This window comes from Elephas maximus, chromosome 18, assembly GCF_024166365.1.
Source record: "Elephas maximus indicus isolate mEleMax1 chromosome 18, mEleMax1 primary haplotype, whole genome shotgun sequence".
NCBI lineage: Eukaryota > Metazoa > Chordata > Mammalia > Proboscidea > Elephantidae > Elephas > Elephas maximus.
The window spans coordinates 17,202,830-17,218,245 of NC_064836.1; positions in this window are offsets into that span (position 1 = coordinate 17,202,830).

Sequence of the window (15,416 nt, forward strand, 5' to 3'; positions counted from 1 at the left end):
TGGTCATATATAAACACTGAGAATCACGGCCCAGCCAAGATGAAGCACAATCTTAACCATCTCAATAGGGTTTTCATTGTCTGGGTTTCAGAAGTAGATCACAGGCCTTTATCCTAGGCTTTCTTAGCCTGGAAGCTCCATTGAAACCTGTTCAGCATCCTAGCAACACACACACCTCAACTGACAGATGGGTGGTGGCTGCATACAAGGTGCAATGGCTGGGACTTGAACCTGGATCTCCAGCATAGAAGGCAATAATTCTACCACTGAACTACCACTGTTAATTCTGCCACTTCAAAATTTTACAAAGAAAACATTTCTAAATCATGCACGATATTTATGATAAATATCTGATAGATATTTCTGGAAAATCTCTAGGGCATTCTCCAAAAAGCCAAAAAATAATACAAAGCACATTGATTTAGTCACTGAGAATCCGAAGGACAGAAACCAAGTCAGAAAACTTATCTACTCTCCTCTTTGTATATGCAAAATACAACACTGGTGAATCCAAAATAGTTGACTCTACTACTTCTGTTCTTGCAGAACCCTGAGCCACAGGCTGGGACTAGCATGAGGTGTGTGAAGCATTAGCCTTGGGCATAAAATGTTATGGGGTACCAAAAACTTGGTAATTAAGATGAATGGTATTTTAGTGCAACATTTTTAAAAATCAAAATTACTGCAAAAAAATTTATGATGAACAAAATGTCAACATTTTAAACAAAGACATGATCTGACATGGCCAGGATTAGAGTGAAGCAAGGGAGGTGACCTGTGCAAATGCAAGGTCAGATCCTGTCTTTACTTAAAATGTTGATATTTTGTTCATTATGAATTTTTACATTAGTTCTGATATTTTAAAACATTGCACTAAAGTATTATTTATCTTTATTACTGAGTTTTTGGTGCAGCCTTAAAATCTGCACCCAAAGTGAGTGCCTCACCCTGGCCCTGGCCTTGCTGAGCCAGATTAAGGAGTGGCCTGGATGGGAAGCTGTTGAAAATACAAAATTCAAAAGGGACACTAAAACATTGTTGAAATAAATTCATCGTCTGGTGACAGTTATGTGGAAAATAAGAAATTAGTCTCAATCATGCTCAAATAGATGGTATCATCTAGAAGAAAATGAATTCACTGCCCCTTGCTGCCTGTGTCATGTCTCTGCTCTGTTACTTGGCCAGATGTGAATGCATGCTACTACCAGCAGTGGCACCAACCACCAGAAAGAACCAGCTGGGTGACAACCCTTTGTCTAACAGCCAACTGGCCATTAGAATTCTGAAACTATATAAAGCTTTATGTAACACAGTTACCAGAAACAAGTGATTTAATTTACAGTCTAAATTTAAACATCCTGTATATATAGTCAAATAAATTTCATGGTTTGAAATACAACAAAAACTTAAAAAGAGGACATGAAAGAAGGAAACACTTTTCAGAACATGAAAGCCACATTTTTTTCCTTTTTTTAAAATTGTGCTTTAAGTGAAAGTTTACAATGCAAGTCAGCTTCTATACAAAAACTTATACACACATTGCTATGTGACCCTAGCTGCTCTCCCTACAATGTGACAGCATACCCATCTCTACCCTGTATTTCCCGTGTCCATTAAACTCACTCCTGTCCCCCTCTGCCAGCTCATTTCACCTCCAGACAGGAGCTGCCGGCATAGTCTCACGTGTCTACTTAAGCTAAGAAGCACATTCCTCACCAATATCATTTTATGTCTTATAGTCCAGTCTAATCTTTGTCTGAAGAGTTGACTTTGGGAGTGGTTTTAGTTTTGGGCTAATAGAGAATCCAGGGCCATGACCTCTGGGGTCCCTCTAGTCTCAGTCAGCCCATTAAGTATGATCTTTTCACTAGAATTTGAAGTCTACATCCCACTTTTCTCCTGCTCCATCAGGGATTCTCCTTTGTGTTCCCTGTCAGGGCAGTCTTGGGTGGTTGCTAAGCACCATCTAGTTCTTCCGGTCTCAGGCTGATGGAGTCTGTTGTTTTTGTGGCCCTTTCTTTCTCTCGGGCTCATACTTTCCTTGTGTGTTAGGTGTTCTTCACACAATTAAAAAAAAAAATCTCCTAAAATATTTCAAACAATATTTGTAACTATATCCATAAAAGTGACCACTATTCTTTAAGAGCATGACTGATGATAATTTTTAAATGAAAATTCATTACAAATAAATCGTTATGTGATATTTGATTTAGTGTTAAGGGTGCAAACTTCAGAATTGACTTAGTTAGAATTCTGGGTCTCCCACCTACCTGCTGTGTGTCCTAACTTCTTTGTGTCTTGGTTTTCTTGTAAAATGAGGATTTTCTATATTATCTACCTCAAAGGATTGTGGCTATTCAAGAAACAAATATTTATTGATCACCTGCTACATGCTTCTATAATGAGGTCAAAAACAAAGATTACTACCTTGTGCATCTTAAATTCTGTAGAGAAAAGAGAGGGAATGAACCAGAAACACAATAGATAATCAAGATGTATAGTACATTAGAAAGTGAAAGTTTCAGGGGAGAAGACAAGATGGAGGCTGAGTCACACCATAACATCCCCTTACACCAAAGACCAAAGGAAAAAAAAAAAAAAAAAAAACAAGCAAAACAGAAGCAGATAAAAATCCAGGAATCCTGAACATCAACAACACCAAAAAAAAGTCTAAGAACTGAATCAAACACTGATTGGAAAGAAAAAGTGAGTGAACAAGGCATAACACAGGACAGAGGAGATCAGCCAATTGTCCTGGCCCCATGCGACCATCTTAGGATAAAGCCAGTAGTGACCCTGGATGAAGACAACAGCAAGGCAACTTCACAACTTTCCCAAAAGGGACAGAGAAACTCTATAGACATACATGGAAAGAAACAGAGGCAAGGAAGGAGCCAGGATCCAGAATCAGAGATACTCAGGAGTGACAACCCCTGACTTTGCAGGTGAGTGACGTGCATGAGGTGGTGGACCCACAGAGTGTTGATGGGAGATCTCCTGCCCAACCATCCCTAGGTACCTCTTCTCACACTTGACGGGGGACAGTTCCCACTTACTGGCTGCAGGAGACATAGATACTCTGCATCCGCGTATCCTATCCAGAGGGACATGTTCTCCCTCATCCCATCCTCCTGATCAGAAACAGCTGAGGGTCCTATATCCTGACTGCCTCGCCTGCATGGGGGACAACAACATGAGCCTCTCTCCTCTTCCCCCCATCTCACCTAGCCCCATACACTACCCCCTTTGACTACCTGGTGAGCAAGACTAGGTGCACCTCCATGCATGCACCTACCTGCCACCTACACACCCCAAGGGCCTGATGGGGGTCAGCAGTGACAAGACAGCAAGACAGCCTGCCTGCTGCTTCCTCCTCTTTTCCTCTGCCCAGTGAGGCTCAGAGATGTGCCTGTGTGCACACCCCTCTGCCACCCCTTCCTCCCTCCCCCACCTAGCACAAGGCAGAGGCTGAATCACTGTGCATGCATCCACCCAGTGCACCTGCCTCCCTTAATCCTCCCAGAGCCCCTTCCTCCTTCCTCCCACAGGCATGAGGAAGAGATGGTATGCCTCGCCTCCTCTAACCCACACAACAAGGGGCAGAGAAGCAGTGACTGTGCATGCATCCCTACTGAGGCCCTTTCCTCTCTTCCCCTACCCAATGTGAGGTGGAAGTGGAGCAACTGTGTGCACACCAGCCTGATGCACCTTCCTCCCTCTTCCTGCCTGCCCACTGACAGGCAGATGATAGTGTGCCAGAGGTAGTGTGACCGTGGAATGATCTGTCCACTGCCCCTCCTTTACCACCCACAGCCCCCTAAACTGATGAGAGGTGATGACTATCCCTCTACTTAACCACCACACCCACCACACTGGCCACTCTACCTGCAAGGAGAGAACCACCCCCTACTCCTGTGCCACCAAACAGAAGACAGAGGCTAAAGCCTGACCAACCCACCCTCAGACACCCCACAAGATCAGTATACAGAACTCTGAGCTCCCACACATACCCACTGCCCCACTCACCTGGAGAAAAGTAGGAAGCACTCCAGCATGGCCATTTCAGTGACCAGAGCACCAGACCAGCCAGTCCTGCCAAGAATCACCAAAACAAAAAAACAGAACCCAGCAAACAATTACACAATTAAAAAATAAATACAATAACCCCTAAAAGTCCCAGAGACAATAGGCAATAGCAAAACACTTAAAAAAGCAGGGCAAGATAGCCCCAGCAAATGATCAAAATAAAGAACCAGGAAACTTCCCTGGGGAAGAAAAGGTAATGGAGCTTCCTGATAAAGAATTCAAAAGACTTATTTATAGGGTCCTCAAAGGAGTCAAGGAAAACAGACAAAACTAGGGCAAGCAGAGAGAAAACTAAGGGAAGCACAGACAAAACTAAGAAAAGCACAGACAAAATGCTAGAAGAATTCAGGAAAACAATACAAGAACAAAATGACAAAATAAATAGAAAATTAGAAACCAGACAAAAACAAACAACAACTAGAAATTCAGCTTAACAATAAAATTTCAGAAATAGACAACTCAATGGGAAGTCATAGAAATAGAATCAAAACAGTGGAAGACAGGATCAGCAGAATATAAGACAAATCCCCTGACAGTAATCTCCTCCAGGAATTAAAAAAAAAAAAAAAAAGAAGAAAAATGGAGAGCCCAGGAATTATGTGCGACTCTATCAAGAGGAATAACTTACGTGTGACAGGAACCCCAGAGGGGAGGAGGCAACAAAAAGCACAGAGAGAATGGTTGAAGATTTGCTGACAGAAAAACTCCCAAATAGCATGAAAGATGAAAAGATAACCATCTAAGAAGCACAACAAAGGCCATACAGAATAGATCCAAAAAGAAGAACACTGAGACATATCATAATCAAACTTCCAAAACCCAAGAAAAAGAAAGAATCCTGAAAGCAGCTAGGGAAAAATAAAATACCACCTGCAGGGGCATCAATAAGCCTAAGCTCTGATTACTCTGCAGAAACCACACAGGCATGAAGGCAACAGAATGACATATGTAAAACCTTGAAAGAAAGAAAGAAAAAAAAGCTGGCAACAAAGAACTTTATATTCAGAAAAATTATTCCTCAAATATGATGGCAAAATTAGGACATTTCCAGATAAACATAAATTAAGGGAGTTTTAAAAACCAGAATTATTTTACAAGAAATGTTAGAGGGAGTCCTTAGGACAGAAAACTAACAAGACCACACAACAAATTGAGATTAAAACACATGACAACATCACCCAAATATCAACCCAGATAAACCAAAATCAAACCAAACCCATTGCTGTCGACTCTATTCTGACTCATAGTGACCCTATGGGACAGAGTAGAACTGCTCCATAGGGTCTCCAAAGAGCAGCTGGTGGATTCGAACTGCTGACCTTTTGGTTAGCAGCCCAATGCTTAACCACTACAATACCAGGGCTTCCAACTCAGGTGAAGAACTCTCAAAAATGAAATAAAGCTAAAAAGTGGAAAGCAGGGAACCAGAGATGTCAATCTGTAACTGACAACCACTTCAAAACATAAAGGGGGAATAAAGGGTATAGACTTAGAACTTCCATATGGAGAAGTCTAGGTGATATCAAGAAATAAATAACTGCTTTAAATTTGGGAAGATAAAGGTAAATTTCAGGATAACCACAAAGAAAACTAACAAACCTACACATTGAAATATAAAAGAAGAAAATCATAAAGACTCAATACACACAAAACAAACAACAACAAAGGAAATGAAAAGAAAAGCCACAATCAAAAGAACTCAGTATAGAAAATTAAGGGAAACAAAGAAACCGTCAACACCACAAAAATAAATAAATAAATAACAAAATGAACAGCACTAAACTCATAAACCCATTGCCATTGAGTCGATTCTGACTCATAGCAACCCTATAGGACAGAGTAGAACTGCCCGATAGAGTTTCCAAGGAGCACCTGGTGGATGCAAACTGCCAGCCTCTTGGTTAGCAGCTGTGGCACTTAACCACAATGCCACCAGGGTTTCCAATAAACTCATACCTATCAATAATCGCACTCAGCGTAAATGGCCTAAGTGTGCCAGTTAAAAGACGAAGAGTAGCAGATGAATTAAGAACACATCTTAGACACAAAGATAAAAAAAACTAAAACTTAAAGAATGGAAAAAGATACACCAAACAAACAATAACCAAAACAGAGTAGGGGTGGCAATATTAATCTCTGATAAAACAGACTTTAAGGCAAAATACACAATAAAAGACTAGGAAAAAAGGACATTATATAATGATTAAAGGGTCAATCCACCCAATGACAGAGTTCCAAAATACATAAAATAAACTCTAACAGCACTAAAAAGAGAAATAGGCCCTTCTGTGATAATTGTAGGAGACTTCAACACACCACTCTTGGTGAAGGGCAGAACAACAAAGAGAAACTTAACAAAGACGCAGAAGATCTAAATATCACAATCAACCAACTTGACCTCATAGACATATACAGAACACTTCACCCAACAGTGGCAAAGTACACATTCTTCTCCAATGCTCATGGATCATTCTTCAGAATAGACCACATTTTAGGCCAGAAAGCAAGCCTCAACAAATAAAAAAACATCAAAAAAAAAAAAAAAAAAGAAAAGCATCTTTTCTGATCACAATACTATAAAAGTAGAAACCACTACCAAGAGGAGCAAGGTAAAAAAAAAAAATAGAAACTGAATAACACCCTTCCAAAAAGCTACTGGGAAATAGAAGAACTCAAAGATGAATTCAAATAGGATGAAAACCCAACATACCAAAACCTTTGGGACACAGCAAAAGCAGCGCTCAGAGGTCTATTTGTAATAATAACTGCACACATCAAAAGCAGAAAGGGCAAAAATCAAAACATTAACCCTGCAACTGGAAAAATTTGAAAGAGAGCAGCAAAAGAATTCCACAGTTTTCAGAAGAAATGCAATAAAAATTAGAGCAGAAATAAATGAAACAAAGAACAGAAAAACAATAGAAAAAATCAACAAGACTAAAAGACAGTTCTTTGAAAGGATCAATAAAATCGACGAACCATTGGCCAAACTGAAAAAAGAAAAACAGGAGAAGATGCAAGTGATGGGAATTAGAAATGAGATGGGTAACATTACAACAGAAGCAACTTAAATAAAAAGGATTATAACACAATACTACGAAAAGCTGTACTCCAATAAATTTGAAAACCTAGTAGAAATGGACAAATTCTTAGAAATGCATTGTCTTAGGCTGGGTTCTCTAGAGAAGCAAAACCAATAAAGTGTATAAATGTATATCCCCACCCCACCCCAGTGCCATTGAGTTAGTTCCGACTCATAGTGGCCCTATAGGACAGAGTAGAACTGCACCATAGAATTTCCAAGGAGCGCCTGGCGGATTCGAACTGCCAACCCTTTGGTTAGCAGCTGTAGCTTTATATCAAGGGAATGGCTCACACAATTGTAGAGGCTGGAATGTCCCAAGTCCGTGGGTAACGATAGAGGCTCCTCCTGACTGATGTAGCCACATGGGCTGGCAAACCCAAGATCGGCAGGTCAGAGAGCAGGGCTCTTGCTCAGAGGCTGTGAAGATTGATGAATCCAAAGACCACAGACAAGACCACAGGGAAGCTGCTAGCTCAAATCCCACAAGCCAGTGGTCAGAAAACGGAGCCAGCTGCAGGCTCCAGCATGAGCAAAAAGCCTACAAGCCTTGTTGGAATGTCCACTTATATTCAATGCAGGCCACATGTCCAAGGAACTCAGTTTCAACTGATTGGCTACTCACAGCATATCCCATGGTGGAAGAGATCACAACATCATATGATTGCAAAAACACTGAGAATCATGGCCCAGCCAAGTTGACACACAATCCTAACCATCATACACACTATCTACCTAAACTAACACAAGGTGAGGTAGAAAATTTGAACAGACCCATAACAAAAGAAGAAATTGAAGGGGTCACAGAAAAACTTCCAACAACTACAACAAAAAAGCCCCTGCCCAGATTGGCTTCCCTGGAGACGTCTACCAAATATTCAGAGAACAATTGATACCATTTCTACTCAAACTATTCTAGAGCATAGAAATGGAAGGAAAACTTTGAAATTCATTCTTTGAAGCCAGCATAACCCTGATACCAAAGCCAGGCAAAGACATCACCAAAAAAGAAAACCATAGGCCAATATCCCTCATGAATACAGACAAAAAATTCTCAACAAAATCCTAGCCAGTAAAATTCAAGAGCATATCAAAAAAATAATATATCACAACAAAGTGGGATTCATACCAGGCATGCAAGGATGGTTCAACATTAGAAAATCGATCAACATAACCCACCACATAAATTAAACAAAGGAAAAGAATCACATAATCATCTCAACTGATGCAGAAAAGGCATTTGATAAAGTCCAACACCCATTCTTGATCAAAACTCCCAGCAAAATAGGAATAGAAAGGAAATTCCTCAACTTAGTGAAGGAAATTTATACAAAACCAACAGCCAACACTGTCTGCAAAGGAGAGAACCTGAAAACACTTCTGCTGAGAATGGGAACCAGACAAGGATGCCCTTTATCACCGCTCTTATTCAACATTGTGCTGGAAGTCCTAGATAGAGCAATAAGGCAAGAAAAGGAAATATAGTGCATCCAAATTGGTAAGGAAGAAGTAAAACTATTTGTATTTGCAGATGATATGATCCTATACATAGGAAATCCCAAAGATTCCACAAGAAAGCTACTGGGACTGATAGAAGGATTCAGCAAAGCAGCAGGATACAAGGTCAACATACAAAAATCAGTTGAATTCCTCTACATCAACAAAGAGAACTTTAAAAAGGCAATCAGGAAAAGAATTCCATTTACAGTAGCCCCTAAAAGATAAAACTGGGATAAATCTAACCAGGGACTTAAAACACTTATACGAAGAAAACTACCAATCATTGCTGCAATAAACCAAAAGAGACTACATAAATGGAAAAACATACCATTCTTTCGGAAGGTCTAATATTGTGAAAATGTCAATACCAAACAAAGCAACATATAGATATAATGAAATCCCTATCCAAATCCCAACAGCATTCTTCAATGAGATGGAAAAACTAATCATGAACTTTATATGCCTCCGCATGTCTGTCAGTTCATCATACTGTGGGGGCTTGTGTGTTGTGGTATTCAAATACAAGTAGGGTCACCCATGGTGAACAGGATTCAGCTGAACTTCCAGACTAAGACAGACTAGGAAGAAGGACCCAGCAGTATACTTCTGAAACAAATTAGCCAGTGAAATCCTTATGAATAGCATTGGAACATTGTCTGATACAGCGCCAGAAGATGAGCCTCTCGGATTGGAAGACACTCAAAATACGGCTGGGGAAGAGCTGCCTCCTTGAAGTAGAGTTGTTCTTAATGACGTGGATGGAGTCAAGCTTTCAGGACCTTCATTTCCTGATATGGCACGACTCAGAATGAGACGAAACAGCTGCAAACACCCATTAATAACCAGAACCTGGAATGTACGAAGTGTGAATCTAGGAAAATTGGAAATTGCCAGAAATGAAATGGAATGCATAAAGATTGATATTCTAGGCATTAGTGATATGGACTGGTATTGGTCATTTTGAATCAGACAATCGTGTGGTCTACTATGCCGGGAATGACAACTTGAAGAGGAATGGAGTTACATTCATCATCAAAAAGAACATTTCAAGATCCACCTTGAAGTACAATGCTGTCAGTGCTGGGAAAATATACATACACCTACAAGGAAGACCAGTTAATATGACTATTATTCAATTTTATGCACCAACCACTAAAGCCGAAGATGAAGAAGTTGAAGATTTTTACCAACTTCTACAGTCTGAAACTGATCAAACATGCAGTCAGGATGCGCTGATAATTACTGGTGATTGGAATGCAAAAGCTGGAAACAAAGAAGAAGTTGGAAAATACGGCTTTTGTGATAGAAACGATGCCGGACATTATGATTGAATTTTGCAAGGCCAGTGACTTCTTCATTGCAAATACCTTTTTTCACCAACATAAATGGCGACTATACACATGGACCTCGCCAGATGGAATACACAGGAATCAAATTGACTACATCTGTGGAAAGAGACAATGGAAAAGCTCAATATCATCAATCAGAACGAGGCCAGAGGCCGAATTCAGATCAGGCCATCAATTACTCATATGCAAGTTCAAGTTGAGCCTGAAGAAAATTAGAACAAGTTCATGAGAGCCAAAGTATGACTTTGAGTATAAACCACCTGAATTTAGAGACCATCTCCAGAATAGATTTGATGCATTGAAGAAGACCAGACGAGCTGTGGAATGGCACCAAGGACATCATACTTGAAGAAAGCAAGAGATCATTAAAAAACAAGGGAGAAAGAAAAGACCTAAATGTATGTCAGAAGAGACCCTGAAATTTGTTCTTGAATGCCAAATAGCTAAAGCAAAAGAAAAAAAATGAAGTGAAAGAGCGGAACAGAAGATTTCAAAGGGCAGCTCGAAAAGACAAAGTATTATAATGACATGTGCAAAGACCTAGAGATAGAAAATCAAAAAGGAAGAACATGCTCGGCATTTCTCAAGCTTGAAAGAACTGAAAAAAAAAAGAATTCAAGCCTCAAGTTGCAATACTAAAAGATTCTACAGGGAAAATATCAAACGACTCAGGAAGCATCAAAAGAAGATGGAAAGAATACACAGTCACTAAGAATTGGTGGAAGTTCAACCATTTCAGGAGGTAACATATGATCAGGAACTGATGGTACTGAAGGAAGAAGTCTAAGCTGCCCTGAAGGTATTGGGGAAAAATAAGACTCCAGGAATTGATGGAATACCAATTGAGATGTTTCAACAAATGGATACAGTGCTGGAAATACTCACTCATCTATGCCAAGAAATTCAGAAGAGAGCCACCTGACTAACCTTTACTGGAAGAGATTCATATTTATACCTGTTCCCAAGAAAAGTGATCCCATCCAATGTGGAAATTATCAAACTTTTTTATCATTAATATCATATGCAAGTAAAATTTTGCTGAAGATCATTCAAAAGTGAGTGCAGTGGTTCATCAACAAGGAGCTGCCAGAAATTCAAGCTGGATTTATAAGAGGATGTGGAACCAGGGTTATCACTGCTGATGCCAGGTGGATCCTGGTTGAAAGCAGAGAATACCAGAAAGATGTTTACCTGTGTTTTATTGACTATGCCAAGGCATTCAACTGTGTGGATCATAACAAATTATGGATAATGTTGTGGAGAATGGGAATTCTGGAACTCTTAATTGTACTCATGAGGAATCTGTACATGCATCAAGAGGCAGTTGTTCTAACAGAACAAGGGGACACCACGTGGTTTAAAGTCAGGAAAGGTGTGTGTCAGGGTTGTATCCTTTGACCATACCTATTCAATCTGTATGCTAAGCAAATTATCTGAGAAGCTGGGCTGTACGAAGAACAGGGCATCAGGATTGGAGGAAGACTCATTAACAACCTGTGTTATGCAGATTACACAACCTTGCTTGCTGAAAGAGAAGAGGACTTGAAGCACTTACTGATGAAGATCAAAGACCACAGCCTTCAGTATGGATTACATCTCAACATAAAGAAAACAAAAATCCTCACAACTGGACCAATAAGCAACATCATGATAAACGGAGAAAAGATTGAGGTGGTCTAGCAAGCATTTCATTTTACTTGGATCCACAATCAACAGCCATGGAAGCAGCAGTCAAGAAATCAAAAGACGCACTGCATTGGGAAAGCCTGCTGCAAAAGACCTCTTTAAGTCCTTGAAATGCAAAGATGTCACCTTGAGGGCTAAGGTGCGCCTGACCCAAGCCATCTGTTTTCAATAGCCTCATATGCACACGAAAGCTGGACAATGATTAAGGAAGACTGAAGAATTGATGCCTTTGAATTGTGCTGTTGGCAAGAATATCAAATATACCGTGAACTCTCAAAAGAACAAACACATCTGTCTTGGAAGACGTACAGCCAGAATGCTCTTTAGAAGCGAGGATGGCGAGACTACGTCTCACATACTTTGGACACGTTATCAGGACTGATCAGTCCCCGGAGAAGGACATCATTCTTAGTAAAGTGTCAGCGAAAAAGAGGAAGATCCTCAACAAGATGGATTGATACAGTGGCTGCAAGAATGAGCTCAAGCATAGCAACAATTGTGAGGATGGCACAGGATCAGGCAGTGTTTTGTTCTATTGTGCATAGGGTCACTATGAGTTAGAACCAACTAGACAGCATCTAACAGCAACAACTTTATATGGAAGGGAAAGTGGCCCCAAATAAGTAAAGCATTATTAAAGAAGAAGAACAAAGTAGGAGACCCCACACTACCTGATCTCAGAATCTATTATGCAACCATGGGAGTCAAAACAGACTGGTACTGGTACAAAAACAGACACATAGACCAATGGAATAGAAATGAGAACACAAATTTAAATCCATCCACCTATGGACAGCTGATCTTTGACAAAGGACCAAAGTCCATTAAATGGGGGAGAGACAATCTCTTCAACAACTGGTGTTGACAAAACTGACTATCTGTACAAAAATGAAACAGCACCTATACCTCACACCATATACAAAAACTAACTCAAAATGGATCAAAATCCTAAAGATAAAACCTAAAACTATAAAGATCATGGAGGAAAAAACAGGAACAATGCTTGGGGCCTTAATATACAGCATAAAGAGAATATCAAACATAACTAAAAATGCACTTGGCAAAAGGTGAACTAGATAAATGGGACCACCTAAAAATTAAACACTTGTGCTCAACAAAAGACTTCTCCAAAAAAGTAAAAAGAAAATTTACAGATTGGGAAAAAAAAAATGGCAACAACATACTGGACAAGGAGCTAACCTCTAAAATTTATAGAAAACTTCAACAACAACAACAACAAAAGGCAAACAATTCAATTAAAAAATGGGCAAAGGATGTGAACAGATGCTTCACCAAAGAAGACATTCAGGCTGCTAATAAACAGTTGAAGAAATGTATGTAATCATTAGCCATTGTTGCTGTTTTTAGGTGCTGTCAAGTTGGTTCCAACTCATAGCAACCCTGTATACAATAGAACGAAACACTGCCTTGGTCCTGTGATATAATTGTTGTTATGCTTGAGCCCATTGCTGCAGCCACGGTGTCAATCCGTCTTGTTGAGGGTCTTCCACTCTTTTGCTCACCCTCTACTTTACCAAGCATGATGTCCTTCTCCAGGGACTGGTCCTTCCTGATAACATGTCCAGAATATATGAGATGAAGTCTCGCCATCCTTGCCTCTAAGGAGCATTCTGGCTGTACTTCTTCCAAGACAGATTCTTTTATTCTTTTGTCGGCTCATGGTATATTCGATATTCTTCATCAACACAATAATGCAAAGGCATCAATCCTTCTTTGGTCTTCCTTATTCATTTTTCAGCTTTAGCATGCATATGAGGTGATTGAAAACATCATGGTTTGGGTCAGGTGCACCTTAGTCCTTAAGGTGACACCTTTGCCTTTCAACACTTCAAAGAGGTCTTTTGCAGCAGATTTTCCCAATGCAATGCGCCATTTGATTTCCTGACTGCTGCAACCACGGTCGTTGATTGTGGATCCAAGTAAAATGAAATCCTTGACAACTTCAGCCTTTTCTCCATTTATTGGTCCAGTTGTAAGGATTTTTGTTTTCTTTATGTTGAGGCGTCATCCATACTGAAGGCTGTGGTCCTTGATCTTCATCAGTAAGTGCTTCAAGTCCTCTTCGCTTTCAGCAAGCAAGGTTGTGTCATCTGCATAACGCAGGTTGTTCATGAGTCTTCCTCCAATCATGACGCCCCATTCTTCTCCATAGAATGCAGCTTCTCAGATTATTTGCTCAGCATATAGACTGAATTAAGTATGGTGAAATAATACCACCCTGACGCACACCTTTCCTGACTTCAAACCACGCAGTATTCCCTTGTTCTGCCTGAACAACTGACTTTTGGTCTGTGTACAGGTTCCTCAGGAGCGCAGTTAAGTGTTCTGGAATTCCCATTCTTCACAATGTTATCTATAATTTGTTGTGGCACAACATAGTTTATAAAGACAACGATTCGCATCCTACTTTGGTGAGTAGCATCTGGGGTCTTAAAAGCTTTTCAGCAGCCATCTAAGATACAACTATTGGTCTCTTCTCATCTAGAGTAAATGATAGTGAAGAAAACCAAAATATCAAGGGAGCAGTTAGTCCACAGTCTACACCACCCTGAACTAGATGATGTCCAGCTATGACTACTGACTGCTCTGACTGTGATTTCAAAAACAGGTTCCAGACAGAGCTGGAGAAAAAAGTGGAACAAAAAATCAAATTGGCAAAAAGAGACTAGAGTTACTGATCTGACAGATGTTGGAGGAACCCCAGACTATGGCCCTAAGGCACCCTTCTGACCTGCAAGCCATTCCCAGAGACCTCCTTCCAGCCAAACAATAGACGAGCCGATAAGGTAAAAAATAACACCCGAGAGGAACGTGCTCCTTAGAACAATCAGTTATATGAGATTCAAAGGGCAATATTTGTCCAAAAGCAAAGACGAGAAGGCAGGAAAGGGTAGAAAATCAGGACAAAAGGAACAGGGAACCTAGGACCGAAATGTGGACAGTGCTGACACATTGTGGGGAATGAAGCCAAGGCCATGAAATGCTTTATGTACAAACTATCAAATGGTAATCTAATTTTGTCTAGATTGAACTGTGTCCCCCCAAAAATATGTGTCAACTTGGTTAGGCCCTGACTCCCAGTATTGTGTGGTTGTCCTCCATCCTGTAATTTTATGTTAAAGAGGATGAGGGTGGGATTGTATCTCTCAAGAGATAAAAAGAGATAAAAGGAAAGGGAAGCAAGCATAGAGTTAGGGACCTCATATCACCAACAAAGCAGCATCAGTAGCAGAACACGTCCTTTGGACTCAGGGTCCCTGAGCCTGAGAAGCTCCTCGACCATGGGAAGATTGAGGACAAGGGCCTTCCTCCAGAGCCAACAGAGGAAGAAAGCCTTTTCCTGGAGCCGATGCCCTGAATTTGGACTTGTAACCTACTAGAATGTGAGAAAATAAATTTCTCTTTGTTAAAGCCATCCACTCATGGATTTTCTGTTATGGCAGCACTAGATAACTAAGACACATTTGCTCTCTAAACTTTCATCTAACACGCAATAAAACAAACAAAACAAAAAAAGAAAATGAAAGTTACTATGGAAAAGAAGAGAAAGCATAGCTGGTAGGGATGATGGGAATGGGGGGAGTGGGTTTTAACTTTAAAGAGTAAATTAAATCAAATGGTAATGGTAGAATTAAACACTGTGAGGATTAAATGATACAATAGATATATTTATCACAGTGTGTGATATACTC